Source organism: Parambassis ranga, chromosome 1 (assembly GCF_900634625.1).
Source record: "Parambassis ranga chromosome 1, fParRan2.1, whole genome shotgun sequence".
Lineage (NCBI taxonomy): Eukaryota > Metazoa > Chordata > Actinopteri > Ambassidae > Parambassis > Parambassis ranga.
The window spans coordinates 8,949,418-8,967,491 of record NC_041022.1 but is presented as its reverse complement, the minus strand read 5'-3'; the positions used below and the strand labels follow the sequence as shown (position 1 = coordinate 8,967,491).

The 18,074-nt window shown below is 41.7% G+C and overlaps 1 protein-coding gene across 4 annotated transcripts in view; it reads left to right on the top strand.

Moving 5' to 3' along the window:
- Positions 1–18,074, top strand: part of add3a (adducin 3 (gamma) a) — an 80,516-nt gene that overhangs the window by 9,543 nt on the left and 52,899 nt on the right. For 2 of the 4 annotated variants that reach the window (XM_028400941.1, XM_028400940.1), the window contains exon 2: positions 2,549–2,586. The gene's annotated coding sequence lies outside the window, so the exon portion shown is untranslated. Of the gene's footprint in view, positions 1–1,061; positions 1,218–2,548; positions 2,587–16,165; positions 16,292–18,074 lie in introns of those variants that run through there. The other 2 variants (XM_028400942.1, XM_028400943.1) reach the window with 2 other exon arrangements.

The following is an 18,074-nucleotide window of genomic DNA, read 5'->3' as shown; positions in this document are numbered from 1 at the left end:
GATTTTACTTCTCTGCATCTCGTTTAATGAAAAAACGATTAGTCTGTCAGATACAGTGCCCAGCTTTGTTAATGACTTGGAGCAAAGTTTAGTCTGGTTGTCCCAATTACCTCTAATGTGATTTTATAGTTCTGCTGACAGTGTGAAACTGTTCAAACAACATCTTGGTCTCATCAAACACAATTCCAAAGCGTCAGGTCCATGCTGTTGTTTTCAAGCCATCGCATCGTCTTATGGGTCAAAAAAGTAGGATTACAATCTTCTTGCACTCTCTGCAAGGTCAGCACATGATTGTGATGTTATCTTGGATATCTGTGTGCGTTGTTTGTCCTAATTGTTATGTGTAGCTATGGCAACGGTAAACTTGACTGACATTTTGCAACAGATATATCTGTGATATTGATCAGACATTCATCAGTTCATTGAGAAATTTGGTCAGAAAGACATTAAGCCACTTTTTTTGCACACAGGCTTCAGACTTCAGTCTGTATAACGCCTTTGTTAATTTATAAAGAATAATGCAATGGTGCCTCATTGTCTTTTATATAGAGCAATGCACAGTCAGAGGTTCTGCTGTGACAGAGCCTCCTCTCTTGATTCACAGGTGCAGCAAAATATTTGCACCTCGGAACAGAACAGTGAAGTGCATTTATGGTGCAACAGTCCTATGTTAAACTAGATGCTGTATGTGAAAGGAGCTTTTGACTTCAGAGACTGATGCTGATGCCAGGGGTGATCTGCACCCATCCCTATTAGACTTCCACAGTCTTGATAATAAACAAGCCAAGATCTACTGTGCTAGTAAAATCCAGCCCTGAATTTCTTGCTTTTTGTACACTTGAAGGTGAAAGCATAGAGACTTTCTTTTAAAGAACTTTCTCTTTCCCACACTTCTCATTGTGTTTCCACACCCGAGAGAACGAAAGGAAAATTCATTTCTCCACCTCCACTAACACAGAAAACATTCTGCAGTAGGTTTTTTTAATTCCTGCTTGCTCAGCCAACCTGGACAGTGGTGTTTCCACAGCTACTGTGTCATCTGGGGCCTTTTTACTTTTCAGGTGTTCTACAAACTACAAACACACATCTTCCAGAAGCTGGCATCTCTTCCACTGACTGCCCACAGTTACATGATTCAGACTGCACGACCTCCTCTGAAACGTCTCCCACTAGTGTGGTCTGTCATTTGTTACACAACCATTTCTGTCACTTTTAATGTGAGTGAAAACACTTTGGATGTTGGAGTGTCACCAGCATTGTGCATTATACATTTACAAATCTTATATTTGGTAATAGACCAAACAGTACATGTCCACATGTTTTAAGATTGTTTTTTCCTGCATTGTTTTTATTTTCAGTATTTAGTATCTCTAAAACCCTGAAGGACATTGGGTAATGTTAGTTGCTAAACCTTGTGAGAACACAATGAGAGAATCTGGGATCATTTTCAGACCTTCCATGGGAATCAAAGGGCTAAGGGCCTCAATGGTTTCCTAGAGAGATGGGGTCAGTTTTAAAGCCCATGTGACACAGTAACAGGAAATATCTGTGCACAGTCTCATTTTAAACCTATGGCTGCTGCCAGCCTGATGTGACCATTAGAAGAACTGCAGTGTTTGGCTCCTAGCTTTGGCTTCATATTCACAACCTTCCTGCTGCCATTTCCACCACTGCACTGCCCTGTTTTAAACATAGTTCTGTATCTGTGTTATTTTGGGCAAATCTCAAAAATTCCCAGTAACCAATTATCATTATAATGGAATTCAGGCGCAGCACCCTCCACAATAACACATTTCACATGCTATCAATAAGCTCTCATGTTCTCCTTCGGTGAGCTCTGCTCCCTGGTGTTGACACAGTTGGTGTTTGTGTAGATGACATAGATGGTTATCAAGGGCAGACTGGCCTCCAGCCATGTGGTGCAGCCACCAGCACAGCTTACTCTGTCCACAGTGGAAACTGCCAACCGCTGTGACGGAGAACACACACGTAGAGGTCAAAAGACTCACATGAGAGTTCACCATTTAATACTAACCGAGCCACATCCAGAGATAGTCAAGAAATCCATAGGGAGAGTACAGGTTATAAGAGAGGACGAAAAGCATTTAACATTTCCTTTTTGAGGAAGTTGGTTAGTTACAAGGTCTGCTGAATCTCAATATAGGGATGTGGTTGTACTTTAGCTGAGGCATTTTAAAACAAACCTAAAGCATGGGATGTAAAAGTACGATAAATCCATGTCTGTCAGGTGGTGGAAATGCAGGGAAAATAACCGGTTTTAACATCAAATGATATCTTTATGATTAGGTTTTTTTTTGTTGTTGTTGAGGTGTGTCAAATATGTTGAATTACAGAGCAAACAGAAATTTCAAAGATAATGAAAAGGCTGTAGGATATAAAGTAGACTTCACTGTGCCTTCCTTTCATTAGATGTTTTTCACATTTCTTCACCTGTGACACAGCTCCAATTGTTACTGGCTAGCTGTTGCTGTCCTCAGATTACTCAGACTTCAAAAGTGAACTGTGTTTGTCTCTGTTTTTGTCCTAGTTGGCGAGACGTCGTTAACGCCAGCGGTCCCCTGAGAGGTAAGAATGACGACGAGATGACTGCCTGAACTGTTTTGAGTATTATTTAATGCCATAACACTCTTAGCTGAAATAAAAGGTCTCATAAGTAGAGAAATGGAAAGTTTCGTCGAAAGGCCTCCACCCTCCTCAAGGACACAGAAGGTACACGAAGCTTAATAGGGAGCGGTTTTTGGAAAACCTTGAATAAATGACAAGGCTTTGGTCAGTGGTCAGCTTACGAACGGCTTCTGGTCAAACTTTGCATGTGCACAAAGTCAGTCTGTGAAGAAAATAGTGCAAAGGCTATCTCTCCGCAAGTGTTAACGGTTGGAGGATTTCTAAGGTGCCATTTTGCTTTATTTTTTTATTTTTTATAGCACCAGCTTTAAAATGGGCTTAAGAGTAGTGAATTGAGCTCTTTATGTAAATGGCTGCAGTAACTTTTATGTCCACTTTTTGTGTAAAGCAGAAAATTCATTCTGCATCACTGTCTCAGCCTAACAGAAGCGTCTGTCCACTTTATTTGGTGACGGATTTGATGTTACAGACGTATTTGATACTTGGTTGGAAGCAGAGTTTGGGGATGATGGTTTGCTTTCCTGCTTTTTCCAAATATAACTTATCTTGAAGTTCAAAACCTGTTGTGTCTGTTGTGTACTGCACAGCTACTGCTCCATTATTATAAGTTTAAAGTGTGTTACTGCAACACTACAATTATGGTAGAAGCCAGTCCTGGTTCTTGTTTTAGTAAAAGGATTTTCATCTGTCCTGTGTTTTTGAATCCTGACTCAGGCTCTTTCGTTCTGTGTCTCTCAGTCTTATCTCACCCTGCACCTCACCCTCTTCTCCCTGTCAGATACTTTTAGAGCCTCTCTCTCTCTCTCACAGACCTTGTCTGGCAAATCTCCCACGTCCAGGGCTTGTGGGGTCAGGGGGAAATCAGTTCAGCTCTGCTTGGTGAAGTGTCTCATAATGTGTTGAATACCTCTCCTACTGTTGTAGTTTCAGGCGATGGCTGTCCTCGTATCAGGGCACTTTATCCCTGCATGGGACCATCTGAGGCTTTCAGCATATCTGCTGCTGGAGGTCCGGCTGTGCTGTAGAAATGTGACTACTTTGCATGTCTTACCAGGGCCTTAAATTACATTTTGTTTTACTGTAAGTTTTTTTCCATATATCAATTAATGAAGTATTAATTTAGAAATATTCAGATGGATAGAATCATTGCAGAATATCTTATAAAAATACATTTAGCACAGACTCCACCCAAGATTCCCAGGAGGCTGTAAGCTTTGTGATGTGGACATGTTTGCCATTTTAGGTGCAAACTGCAGCTAAGCCATCTGGCTAAGCTCCTAATGCTGCATTTATAAATTACACCACAATAGAAAGTGGATTAACAGCTGTTGATGTAATCCCTTAATGAGTTTCATAGTGATTTCTGTAATTTAGTTTATCCTGCACTGATAGTGAATACACACTATTGAACTGGGTCATGACTTTGGTGTTTGTCAGGTGACATTGAAGTCTGTTTTTTGGCCTCTTTCCATTCCTTTATTTGATTCTGAGCCAATATGTGGTAGTATAGCAAACCGTAAACCCTTAAATATTGTTACCTAATAAATATATACAGCCTGGCGAGGCTTTGCACGTATCCACATCTTGTGTGTTTACATAGTCCCGTTTTTTTTTCTCCAGCAGATTTGGTGCCACATCCTGAGTCAGACATGTCTTTGCCTCTCAGTCAAAGACAAGTCGACACACATGCTTATCTGGCTTCAGTTTAAAGAATCTGCAGCATAAAGGAAGGTTTTGATTTGTACAATGTTTTTACTGCAGAGATGGGCAGCTGTTGGTGATCACGGGCTGTGCAACATAAACCTGCGGGCACTCAGCCAAAGAGATGGATTTTTATAGATGCTGAAAACCAAAGAAGCATCTTGGACTTTAAGGGAAAGTGTATGTGGTGTAAATCACAAAAGGCCGGGCGCATCTGACATAGATAATGGTATAATGATGTTCAGCCCATCCCTGCAGCTTAACAGAGGCTTACTACAAGAATATACTTGTGTATTGATTCTTGAGACACTCTTTAAAATTCAATTAATAGATTTTTCACCCTCTCACTGACTCTGGATAGATTTGTGCTCAGCACATTTATTAATGCTAATTGAATGTGGCACACTCTGATTTATAACTGTTTAATCAGAATGGGTGTTTCCCTGATAAATAACAGCTGCCTCCTTTGTGACTCATAAGCCCGGACAGCAGCCAGAGTAGGAGAGCGGTTTGCGTGTGTGTGTCTGTGTGTTTTTGTGTCTACGCCTGATTGCACATGCACTGTATTTGGTTTAGGTTCTACAGCCAAATCTGCTGTGATTTGTTACCCTCTCTTTGTAGTGGTGTTAAGATGCAAAGAAAAAGAATTCTGGTGTTGATGCAGCAGCTGTATAGTTTCTACTTTATAGATGTGTGTGTGGTTCAGTGGTGGAGTTTGTGTTCAGGGCCACATGATGCCTCTTAATAATAATCAGGCACATCCCAATGAAATGCAGGCGGGTGTATGTGACCACATCTTGACCACACAGACAAATGCACATAAGATATATGAAGAGTCTGCAGACACTGAAGATACATGTGCACGTATTTAACCATACATATGATCACGCAAGCATATAGACACATACAATCCAAATTCACTCAAATTCTTTCAGCTCTGGTGGCCTGTGGGGCTTTTGTAGTGCTAAGAGGCAACAAACGAAAGCTTTGTACTTTGGTAGGCTGGGAAAGTGGGACCACACTGACACACACACACAGGCACACACACTGTGTAAGTGTCAAAGCCAGTGCACAGTTCTGTCCTGCTCAATAGGCTGATTCATTAGAGCCCTCCTCATGACACAAGAAGAGAAAATGGAGTTGCAGTAAAGGGAGGATGAGGAGTCAGGGGTGTTACAGCTCAGTGCTCTGAGGCTGACATGACCTGACAGTGGCCTGCACTGTATTAGAGAGATGACTTTAATGATCTGACAGTAGTCAGGTCAGTCTTAAAGGAAAAATGTATCATAAAAGGCACATAAAGATGTGCATTTTAAGCAGAAATGCATGTGAGCTTGTGGTTTTTAGTCGCGATCCTTTCATTAGTCTGCATAACAGCACTCTGTCTCTCAGCTGGCTGATCCCGGTGCTGTGCATGAATCTGTGTCAAGTTCATGACATATCCCTGGTTTGTTAGCGTGATGATTGTTGAGCTACATGCTAGTACTTGTTTACCACTAGCTTTATCTGAGTGAATTCAGTACTGTCTCACAATATGAGCTCTCTAATAGTGTCACGATAAAGTCTAGAAAAAGTGAGAGGCCTTTTTTTGCAGTGCAGGATTCATGATCCAAGATCCAAATCGTTGTTTCCTGAACCTAACCACACAGCAAGTGAAAGAGACTCAAAATGAAAGTACTAAAAGAGTAAAAGCAAAACTTACTGGCGTTGTTCAGCCCCCTTTCTGTTTTGTCTCCCCTTAAAACTCCTTACTCAGATGTCCACACAGTCATTTTGGGATTAACTGGCAATCAGTCTGTAGCATTATTTAAATGTGAGGTTGTGTTGAAATTATTTGGTGGTCCACATGTATTACAGCCCTCATAAGATGTCATGTTTCAAAACAGAGCCACACAATAATTCATAAATACATATATACACTCTTAAGTCATTTTGTCCTAATGCACAAAAATATGTGAAAATGTCCAAACCATTTATTTTTTCCGATCCACATTAATTTACAGCACGGGCCAGATTTGTTTTTATCTAATATCATCATTACTGAGCCTGGCAGCTGACAGTGGAAATGTGCTGTGGATTGGGTGTTGTAAGTAACGATGCTTGGCAGTGAGCTGTGTTTGTCTGGATCTCTCCCTCGACGTCTCCACTGGAGTCAGGCAGGCTTAAAGCTTAGCAGCCCCCCCATCTGATACATGGAAGATTTACTTCATGTCCTAAGAGCTCCCTCTGGACCACGCTGGGAGATGGAGTTGAATTCTAATGTTTTTATGGCTTTTATTAAATGACTATCATTTATTACTATTAACAATGAAGCTACACGCGTTTTGCTTTTTTTTACTTGGCACTGTTTAGCTGATGTGAGGCTTTTATAACATGCCTTTGCTGGATTATTACATTTTCAAATGAAGTCCCTGTCACACTGTCCTTTTCACCATAACAAGCACCTCCTGACTTTGTGCCAGACATGCACTCATTAGTGAAATGCTATGTTTACCACTGTCACATGGGATTGAAGTCAACATGAGGAATTATAGAGGACCCCCCCCAATCCTCACCCCACACAGGCCAAGAGTCTCCACACCACACAGTGGGAGGGAAGGCGAGGGTTGCCTCAGGACACGAGTCAACTAAATTCTGTGGACGAATAAGGAAAAATAAAATCTGGAAGATCAGTAAAGCTGAGCGCTTCAAGCCTTTTTGTCAGCTTTAATTATTGCAGTCCATGAATCATTGGCGAAAGGCAATAATTTGGTTTCCTTTAAAGCCTTTTAGACTCATAAAGGAGGTAAATAAATAGAAGCCTCACTGTTTTATGGGTGCATATTTATATATCTTTGTTTAGTGCAGAAATTAAAATACTCCCCACACTGGCTGACTATATTCTACATTATGTGTGCCATCTGACAACACACGACTCATATTTATATAATAAACATAAAGTTACTGTAGTAAGTCTTTTTCTCGGGCCAGTATTAGACTGCAGGCTGCTGCAGGTGAATCTTCCTCTGGGCTTTTTAGGGGATTTTAGCTAACGTCAGCATTTGCATTGCTCTGCTCTCCTTCTATGTTTGCAGGGAGGAGAAGGGGATTTATTCACTGCACTGTGGGGAGGGAAATTATTATTTTTTACCCATTTGATCTGATTGATGTGCACATTTTCCTCTCTAAACAAAAAGGAAAACTTTTGTTTTATTTTGTTAGTGGTGCTGGCTCTGCACTCCAGTGGAAAGAAGATCGGATCCAAGAATCATTTAATGCGGCTCAATATAACAGATACAAGGTCGACATGCACAGTGTTATTACATGAACAAAACAGCGCAGCTTGAAATAATAGTAGTTTCTCATTTCTGAAGCCAGTGTTGTCTGGCATCAGGCATGTCATGTCTGCTTAGAGAGGATACGGCACCGTTTAAAAGCCAATTCTCTGTTGTTTCTTGATTGTTCACACTGTTGGTCCAAACCAGATAAGTCAGACAGAAAAGACAGAAAAATCAAATGGAGCCTGATTGTAAAGCTCTCGGCTCTTGTGTTAAAAACTGGTGCTGTGTGCTGGGCTGAACTTGACAGTTTACCTAAATCACATTGAACCACTTCTTAATAAGATTTTGAACCTCTTCATTGCTCCACGTATGTAGCTGCTTTTGCTTGGTTAGAGTACAGAAGTCTTTCTATGTTGTCAAATTCTATTAGGGTCGTGCTTTAGGGTGCAGATGCTAAATAACGACGGACCTCATTTGATTTTTTTTCTCTTTTGGGAATTTGTTGTTGAATATCATTTAAAAGGATGTACATTTTTGTTTACCATCATCTTGTGCTCACATGGTGGTGCTGTTACAAAAAAACAACTTCACCTGTGTGGGAATACACTTGAGAATGAGGAAACTGAGACATGTTTTTTTTTTGCCAGACTGGAAATTCAGCTCTTACTTATTTTTGTGTTGAAATGTATATGTAAAGTATAAAAGTTAGGCATTTTAGGTTCTAAGAACCTAGTGGAGTAGATGTGAATAACTAACTATTCTGTTATTGGTACATGAATAAATATAATATAGAAGCCCGCACAAATGCACCAGAAGAATCTTAATGAGCAAAAATTAACATGAATTAATACAACATGTGTAAATCTCATTTTTGTATAAATTAAAATTAGGGGTTACAGTTGAGAACCTGCATGTATAGCTGATTAATTAATGATTAATTAACAGTAAAACTAACCATGTTTGATCCCTGATTAACATAATCAATCAAATCAAATGATCAAAGCCAAGCAAATTATTGATTTCAAGCAATACATTTGTCTGTTTATGTTCAATAAATCCAACTCTATTCAGTTTACCATCAAATACTCCAAAGATTTGAGACTCTTACACTGACATGTAAATGTTATCCATCCATTAATCAGTGTATCTACTACTTGGGAATGTACTTGGACCACAGACACTGTTAATAACTTTAATAAACTTTAATAAAATCAAAGTAAAATAATAAAAGTACAGTAAACAAGATTAAACATGCACAAAAGTGGTAAAAGGTGAACAATGTAAACTAAATGTCAGGCTATAAACTGACATGACAGACACACAATGACCAGAACAGAACATGAGTGGTGGTTGTCAGAAAAAAACAGGTTCAATTCATTCTACTTTAGTATATTCTGTCTGTCTTCTTTTTCTTCTTTCTTCTTGTCTGTCTTTCGCCTGTCTCCTTTCCACAATTATCCCCAATCTTCGGGTTTCCCAGGCTGTATCGGTCCTGGTGGTCTACACTCTTGTTGTAGTCCCAGCTGTGCTGGTAGTCTGCGTATTCCTGGTCACTTAGGTCGTCCGGGTCTAGGGTGCCCTGCTCGTGTATGCGGTACAGCCTGTCCAGTCTCTTATCTGGTGTCTCTGCAACACGTTCTCTTTTTGGAGGTTCCTGTAATTTTAGCCATTGTGGCAGAAAGACGTCTACCAGCTCTTCGGGGTCCAACGGACTGTACTTGTCCCTGCTCTTGGACATTTGGTTGCAGGGATCCTTGCTCTCAGCAATCAGGTCGCTGTCGTGTTGCTTGAGCTCCTCTGGTTCTTTTGCTATCTGCTGACATTTCAGCTGATCTTGTAAGGAGGACCTGTCCTCTGACAGTTGGCTGATCTTACTGTCCTTTTCCTGGACAGTCTTGTTGGCCTTCTGTAGGTCACTCCTCAGAGTGCAGACCTCGTTGGCCAGCTCCTCACACTTGGAAGAACACTTGGTATGTTCTTCGGCAGCCTGTCTGAGGTCTTCATTTTGTTTTCTGAGCTGTTCACACTTTACCCTTAACTCTAGTGCCTCTTTTTGCTGCAGGGCCAGAGACTGCTGTAAACTTTTCTGTTTTTGCTCAAATTCCAGCTCTCCCTCCTCCAATTGTCTGAACTTGGCCTTGCTCTTGGCCAGTTCGTCGCAGACATGACTGTTTTCAGCTAACAGGTCAGTGATGACATACTCCTTACTAACCAGCTCTGAATTAATTTCGCTGTTATATTTCTCGAGCTCATCAAGGTGTTTCTCAACGCTTTCTCTTGATTCCTGCTCACGTTTCAGCTGATCTTGTAAGGAGGACCTGTCCTCTGACAGTTGGCTGATCTTACTGTCCTTTTCCTGGATGGTCTGGTTGGCCTTCTGTAGGTCACTCCTCAGAGTGCAGACCTCGTTGGCGAGCTCCTCACTCTTGGAAGAACATAGGGTATGTTCTCCGGCAGCCTTTCTGAGATTTTCATTTGTGAGGACGGTCCCGTTGGCCTTTTCCAGTGCAGTGATCAAGCCATCTGATTCCACAATAAACTGCTTCACCGTTTGTCCTTTCTTCTCATGCTTCTCTCGTTCTTGGCGCTCTTTCTTCTCACGCTTCTCTTGTTCTTTTTGCTCTTTCTTCTCACGCTTCTCTTGTTCTTTGCGCTGTTTCTTCTCACGCTTCTCTTCTTCTTTGCGCTCTTTCTTCTCCCGCTTCTCTCGTTCTTGGCGCTCTTTCTTCTCGCGCTTCTCTCTTTCTTTGCGCTCTTTCTTCTCGCACTTCTCCTGTTCTTTGCGCTCTTTCTTCTCGCGCTTCTCTTCTTGTTTTCTGCCTGAAGGCATCAGTTTGGACATCCATCCATCCATCTTCTGTTAACCCGCGTGTCCTGCAGTGGAGGGTCACGGGGGGGCTGGAGCCTATCCTAGCTTTGGGTGAGAGGCGGGGTATACCCTGTGAGGACACGACACACCCTGGATGGGAAACATTGGAAATGTATTAGGAAGAGGACAGAGATGGTTGAATGGCTGAAATCGGTCAATGTATGCTGAAGATACGCTGCGCCAAAAAACTACACACCAAGCAGTTGTTCAGAGGGTGCAACCCCCATTAAAATACATGGGATCTGCCCTGAGAGGAGTAACAGGAGGCTGACACACCTCTCTCTCCAACATTAATTAAGGTTAATTAGGCAGGCAGAGCGGTTACCATGGTGACAAGCTGACACACAGAGGCATACAAAGCTCTGAATTGCTATGATTCTCCAGCAAATCAAAGCAAGCATGCTTCAGCTGCAGCAATCAAACTGCCATTTTCTTCAGGAAATGCCCTTTTCTAGTTTTTTGAAAAAAACTTGAAGTTGATCCGGAATGTCCTCTGTGAGATGAACATTTTAATGGCTGAATGGTCAATGTATGCTGAAGATACGCTGCTGTAAAAGGCTCCTGAAGAAAATGCAAGTTTGATTGCAGAAGCTGAAGCATTGCTTTGAAAGCTTATCTGAACGATTGCTTTGAACTCTAAAAATCTAAATGCATATGAATAGAAGCTGAATGGCAGAACAAGGGCTGAATTACTCTGAACACAAGCTGAATCAGTCATAAAAGCAGCTGAATTAACCTGAACAGCAGCTGGATAATAGCAGGTGAATTGTCTGATCTTGGAATAATAGCTGAGGCTTAGGGGGACTAAATGATTTTGATGTGGACATGTAGCAAACAGCTCCATAGCGATGAATATGGCAGATATCATGTGTAATGATTGATAAAGAAGTAGCTGTAATACTAGTGATACTATACAGCTGAAGGATGATCAATACGACACATATAATGCCTAAAGTCTGATAAAGACTACAAATATGGCTGCTTTGTATGCTTATTGTTTAGATACTTTATTAATCCCAGAGGGATGTGTGACAGCCTGTCACCATGGTAACAGCTCTGCCTGTCTAATTAAGCCTAATTAATGTAGGAGAGAGAGGTGTGTCAGCCTCCTGTTACTCCTCTCAGGGCAGATCCCATGTATTTTAATAGGGGTTGCACCCTCTGAACAACTGCTTGGTGTGTCCAAACCAAAACACTCAGACAAAAAATTTAAGAACTGTGAGCATCACAAGTGTTTGCTCTACAAATGTGTGCAATTTCATGTTGATCCTGTAAAACATGTGGAAATGGCAGCGATAGAAAATAGGTTTGCTCTGGTCCAGTCACTTCACCATGAATGAGGCACTCTCCCCGAACAGCTGGCTCTACAGGCAACACGGTTTGGTTTAACGTCACCAGGAGCTCTACCGTCTCTACAGTCCCTGGGTTTACACTTCTCTGGTCTCTCTATCACACAGAATGGAGTTCGCCCCAATGCACGCAGGTCACAGACACACTTACAGACACACGGCATGTGCGTAAATGCGCACGACTCTCTCTCCCTCTCTCTCTTTGAATAAACATGATGAAGTTGAACTTATCACTCACTACTGTTGGTACTCACCACAAATCTGACTGTATGAAAAAATCTGTTGCTGAGATGTTGGCCTCCTCTGCAGCTGTGTGTCTCCTTCTTCCTCTCTGATCCTTCTTCCTCTCTGCGTTCAGTCACACTTTCCTTTTGGACTCCTATTGCTTTGCAATTCAGGCAGGTTCGTTTTCACGTAACTCCCCAAAATATCCTGCTGTGTCTCTCCTTGAAACTTTCCACCAATAGCTTTATTGCAAAAAGTTGTACCTTTATATACCTTTGGTATGCCTTTGATCTCTGAGTCATCAAAGGAACCACGGTAACAGCCCTGCCTGCCTGCCTGTATCCATGGCAACCTGAATGTTTCTCAACTGCCCTAACTGCAGCTCTCTCTGTCCCCCTCCTAACGCATTTCCAATGTAAAAAAACCCTCTAAGCAACTTCTGTTTTTGTCCAAACCGAAGCCTTCAGACAAAAAGTATGGGCACAGTCAGAATCACAAGATGTTGCTCTACAACACAGTATATGCGATGTGGACATGTAGCAAACAGCTCCATAGCAATGAATATGGCAGATATCATGCGTAAGGATTGATAAAGAAGTAGCCGAATACTATACAGCTGAAGGATGATCAATATGACAGCTATAATGCTTAAAGTCTGATAAAGACCGCATTTGGCTGCCAAATGCAGCCAAATGCCATATGGTTACCAAATATGGTAACAGCTCTGCCTGCCTCATTAAGCTTCATTAAGCTTCAGCATTAAGTTTCTGTGTCATTTTTAACATGGGAGTCTATGAGAGAGCCCTTCAATGAGGGTCATCTGCCAAATTTATCTCCTCCTACTAATTTCAAGCTTCAGACGTATAGGCTTAGCCTGCCTGTGTACGTCATCTTCCCCAGTTGTGTTGTTTTAGTATTGGTCGTGTACTGTTAGCTGTGTTTTTGCCATCGTTCGTTTTCCACACATTCATAGATTTATATATAGTTCTAAGAACACACTAAGATGAACTGAATCTGAGTTTATTCTTTTTTTTCACAGATCACATACTTGCATTCTAAACCAGTTTAGTTTTACACCTTCATAGTCATGTTGCTGCACATCCTGCTTTACTTGAACTATATAATTACCTAAAGCAGGGCAGCTTATGATCTGTACAGTATGCAGGCATCTCCATCTTCCTCTCCTTAAAGGAGGTATTGTAGAAAGTTACAAATCCTGCTCATAAATAATTAAGACGTGCATCCTTTTTTAACCCACAGAGACTGCCGGGCCCCTGCACATTTCACTCAAATATGTGCTAATGTTAGACCAGGCATTCAGCTGCAGCTATGCTGCAGGAGGCCGGACGACGAGGTTTATTCTGGGACAGGTATGTACAGTGTGAGAAAGCTGGAGGAAGCCTAGATGTGCAGCTTGTTCCTGTGAGGAGTAATATGTGTGTCTTAAGGAAAATGAGGTCCACTCAGGACCTTTCTGCAAATGTGAACTATTAGCTGTCAACTATAAATTATTCCGGACAGGTCGGAGGGTTGCATTTATTCCACTGCTGCTCGAACGCACCACAACTACTGGTGAATTGTTTCCAGCGTGGGAGATTCACTGCGTTCAGCTTTGATGAGGGATTGATGCTCTTATCCTAAATGTAGTTTGACAAACATAAAACCACACTCACCACACAGACAGCAGCCAGGGGATCCCTGCCACTTACAGACTGACAGCTGGATGTACAGTAGCTTGGCAGGGCTGTGTCTCCCTGTAATCCTCCTCTCTCTCTCTCTCTGCTTGAATAATTGATTCAGGATTGATTGAGGCTCAGCTGGCTCACTTTTGCCTGGTATGGAGTTCCCTTAATTATTGTCTGACTTGTTTCTGGTCTACTCAGCAGTAAAGCTTCTACTCCCCAAATGGAAGCAGCAATTAAATATTCATTTGAATTGTTTTAGTTTCTCTGAATGACCACAAATTACACACGACAACCATTTGACTTTACATAAGGGAGGTTAACGGGATATTTTTGTTTCTGTTTGAGTGTTTATAGACTGGAAAGGTGGTAGTTAGGAGCAAGCCGATGAGGCTGATGTTACACAGAGTTTAGTTGCTTTGGTCCTGTAAATTGGTCTTCATGTTGATATGGTGAGTCCTCCTCCTGCTCTGCATGCTCTATTGATACATCTCCAGCAGTAGGAGCACTTGGGACCTGGCAATCTCCTGCTGTTAGCTGCATGTGTGACTGGGCAACTTCAGACAATGTCCCAGACTGATTCTTTAGACGTTTGTCCAGAATTCATGTGGGGCAGCCTGACTGGGTAACAAAATATACAGTATATGTGCTGGTTAGCAAAAACACTGGCAGTTGTTGATTTGCTTCCAGCTCAGACGATGCTCTGCTGGCTTTAGTTGTTTATTCTTGTTTCTTCTTGGGATGATGAAGTTCCATCCACCAGTCTCCACTAACAATGATAGACTGTATCTAAGTATGGATGAAATGCTTGTGAAGTCACCCATAGGAGCGGTGTTTAGGCTTTGACCACTGCCATGTGGCAGCGTCACAGTCGACCTAAACTCCCAGGCAAAAAGGTAAGGCATGGGTGGAGCTGAGGTATTCATGGAAGCAGGTGTGTCACTCAAGGTGGTTACACTAGAGTGATGCAAAGTTTCTTAAAATGAGGACTTTAAAATTAATTTTAAAGTAGGAATTGACTCACTTAATGAGGCAGCCCCTAGAGGCTGCAAGGGAAACCTTTTTAACACTTGCGCATGGACTTCATTGCTCAGCCCTGGATGTTGCCACTTGGTAGCTATGTATGACCCCTTGCTGTGCCTTCTCTTCCTCCACCATATATGGTGCAATTTGTCCTTACTGTGTCTGTGAAAAACTCAGTCATCCAGGTCATTTTATGTCCAAGAGTTTAAATTGAGACAACTGGATTTCTAGCTTTTAGTGAAGACGCTTTGCCACTCTAAGTGGTTTCATCAGTGGCTTCATTAATTCTGCTTTTGCTCATACACTGCTGTTTGTTTATATATATATATATATATATATATATATATATATATATATATATATATATATATATATATATATATATATATATATATATATATATATATGTACAAATCACCAGAGTTTCTTATTAAATAGTGAGGTGACTCATTTTCATGCTCAGCTATATACACACCCTGTATAGCATGTCTACAAAGGTTAGAAGAAGGTTAGCCTCTTTAAACTTTAAACTTTTGAGCACACAGCTCAGTGAGGTCAGTGTGTGAGTCTTTCATGTGCTAATTTAATGTCGCACCTCTGGCTTTTTACCACAATAGTCTAAACTAAAAAGTCATTTTAAGTCTGCAGACATAAGACATCTTATATATCACTTTCAACAACACGGTTTTGTTAAGACTGTTCCTTTAAAAGAAGTTTAGACTTTTTATGCAAATGTTCTCATTTTTTAAATACCAGCACCTCCTTTGTTTCTTTGTTTGCGTCCAATCCTTCTCCAAATTCTTTTGTGGGGAAGGAGATTCCTCACATGAGGAGGTTGTTGAGCTGCCATCAGGGAAAGTGCTGGACGGTCCTCTGGAGGAGTAATGGGGAGGGATGGACTCTTTCAGGCTCCTGGCTTTTTTGTGCCTTGCCAAGCACTTGATTGAAGTAGAGTGGAGACATTAGTGAAGTTAGAAGATACATCATAACTTATTTAGCTGCATTTTTACCTTTTATTTCACTAACATTTGTCCTGAAGTTGCAGCCCATTTATATGGATTAAATGGGGAATGCACCTTTGAAGGTCTTAGCGCTTTTTCACAAAAGATCACTGAAGCACCCTGAGGGTGAAAGACCCTGTCATCTCACTCCTGTGTGTGTGAATTTAAATCAGGGTAACCCCTCCCCTTTTTCCCTCTTTAACACCCTCCACCACTATCTATGAGAGTTTTCCCTCTCAGTCCTGCACAGCTCCTGCAGCAGATACTACTCTGTGATTTCTACCAGTGAGGCAGGTCCTGCTACAGTGAGGAAGGAACCACACCAAAGAGGACAAAAAAAGGGAGATACTGTAGGAGGAGCGTGGAGGAAGGAGGGCAGCCGACGCAACAGTTCTACACTGCGCTCAGCTACAATGGGAGAGGCGTGTTAGAGAGTGAGAGAGCATACAGGCAGAAGACGCGCTGCAGTGCAGGTGGATCACAGCCTTCTGGTGAAAAGGGAGATTTGCAGACAGTCTGTTTGGCTGTCCAGCAGGTTTGTGTTACAGATTACAACCTTAGCTGTTTGTTGCTTGTTTTTGTGCATGTGCATGTTTGTGAGAGAGTGAGTGTATTCTGTGACTGAATGGATGCCCTGTCCCCCCCCCCCCCTGCCCCCCCATCAGTGCTGTTCTATCTCTGCTGTCCAACCGTGCTGCTTTAGCGACATTTTATTGATTTTGCTTGTTGGTATCCTGTGCATAAAAGTTGAGAAACTTTTACTTTGCTTCGCTTTGCTTGCTGTAAAGGTGTCCGATGTGCTAAATGAAACAGCAGAGGCCCTATTCCCTCCTTTTTCATTGAGAGTTCTTTTACTGTGGTGAAGAATAGAGCTGGGAGCTTTTGAATGGGCTCGAGATGGCTTTCTGTGTGCATAAGAGAGGTGCCGCCCTCTCAAGTGTCAGCATACTTGTGTGAAGGTGGCAGGGGGTAGGCTCATGTGCTGTGAGTTTGCAGATGGGGGCTGGGTTTTGTGGCCACATTGATAAGAGATGAGCGATTACCTGTGTGTGTTTAGTCTTCTATATGAATTTTTTAAAGGAAAGGAGAATCAGCCTTTTGAAAGGTGTGTGTTTACTGTTGGCTGAACTGTGATAAAGAGACATTAAGAGCTGCTTTATTTTGGACTGTTGTCTATGATAGGCTGTCCTTACTGGCTAGATAACTGACTGACTGATGGGAAAGTCTGTGGTTTGATCACTCAGAGCTCGTGTTAGTCCTGAATTTGCTGATTACACTTGCTTCATTTTGTTTCTGTTGCTTGAGGTGTTTTGCATGACTGAGGCCTTGCCCCTTGCGCCTCTAGTTTACTGAATGCTTGTACTTGTTCTTAAACAAGAACTAGCGCTGATAATTGAACTGCACTTCATTAAGCTTGTACAAGGGAGATTTGAGGTGTTTGTGTTAAAATTCTGTCAAGTGATTGGACACAGGCCATCCTGCAGTGCATCCAAAATATGTTCGTGTGTGCACTGATATGTGATGACTTAGCAAAGCTTCAGATTGTCAGCTTCATGTTCCTGTAGATTTAACTGTAGGCAGCGGTTGTCATCTCACCGTTCCTCCTGTTAAGCACACAGCTGAAGAATTTTCCCAGCCACTGGCAAACAAAGTCTGACTGGCTGTCAAGTTCACCTCTTCAGCTCTGAAACGATTCACATCACATCATAGAGTTGAATTAGTGACATGTCCTCACTCACTGTGTGCTTCTCTCTGTTGTTTTCATTCCAATTTATTCATTTGTCAGTAATTGAAATGCAGTAATCTACATTTTAAGTTGAGTCAAGTAGCCTTTCAGTCATTTTGTCTTGTCTTTTCCCAACCTTTTCTGGATTTCAAAGGGCACGAAAAAATGGAAACAAACCAATATTGAATGAGAATGTTCTAATCGACATTTGTCCAACATGAGGGAAGACATAAATGTAGCATCTGGAAGAAAGTGGAGTCCAACTGTAAATAAATGCTAAAGAAGCAGTTAGTTGTCAAACATCCCTCAGCAGATTTTGCTTTTGTGTTGAACTCTTGGACAGATCCTGACTTGGATGATGTCCCAAAAGTGAACAAACCTGCCGCAGACAGAGTGGAGGTAGGCTAATCTTGTTAGCTAAAGTTATTTTGTAGACCTGGCATCGACACACAAGAAAGCCTAACAGGATAAAAGCAAAAACAAGCACTTTCAGCAGACCGCTGACAGACACCCTGCCTGTTTGTCAGTTCTTGTTCAGTGTTACACACCAACCTGCACCAAACGTTAACATGCTGTTACTTTTGCATTGGTA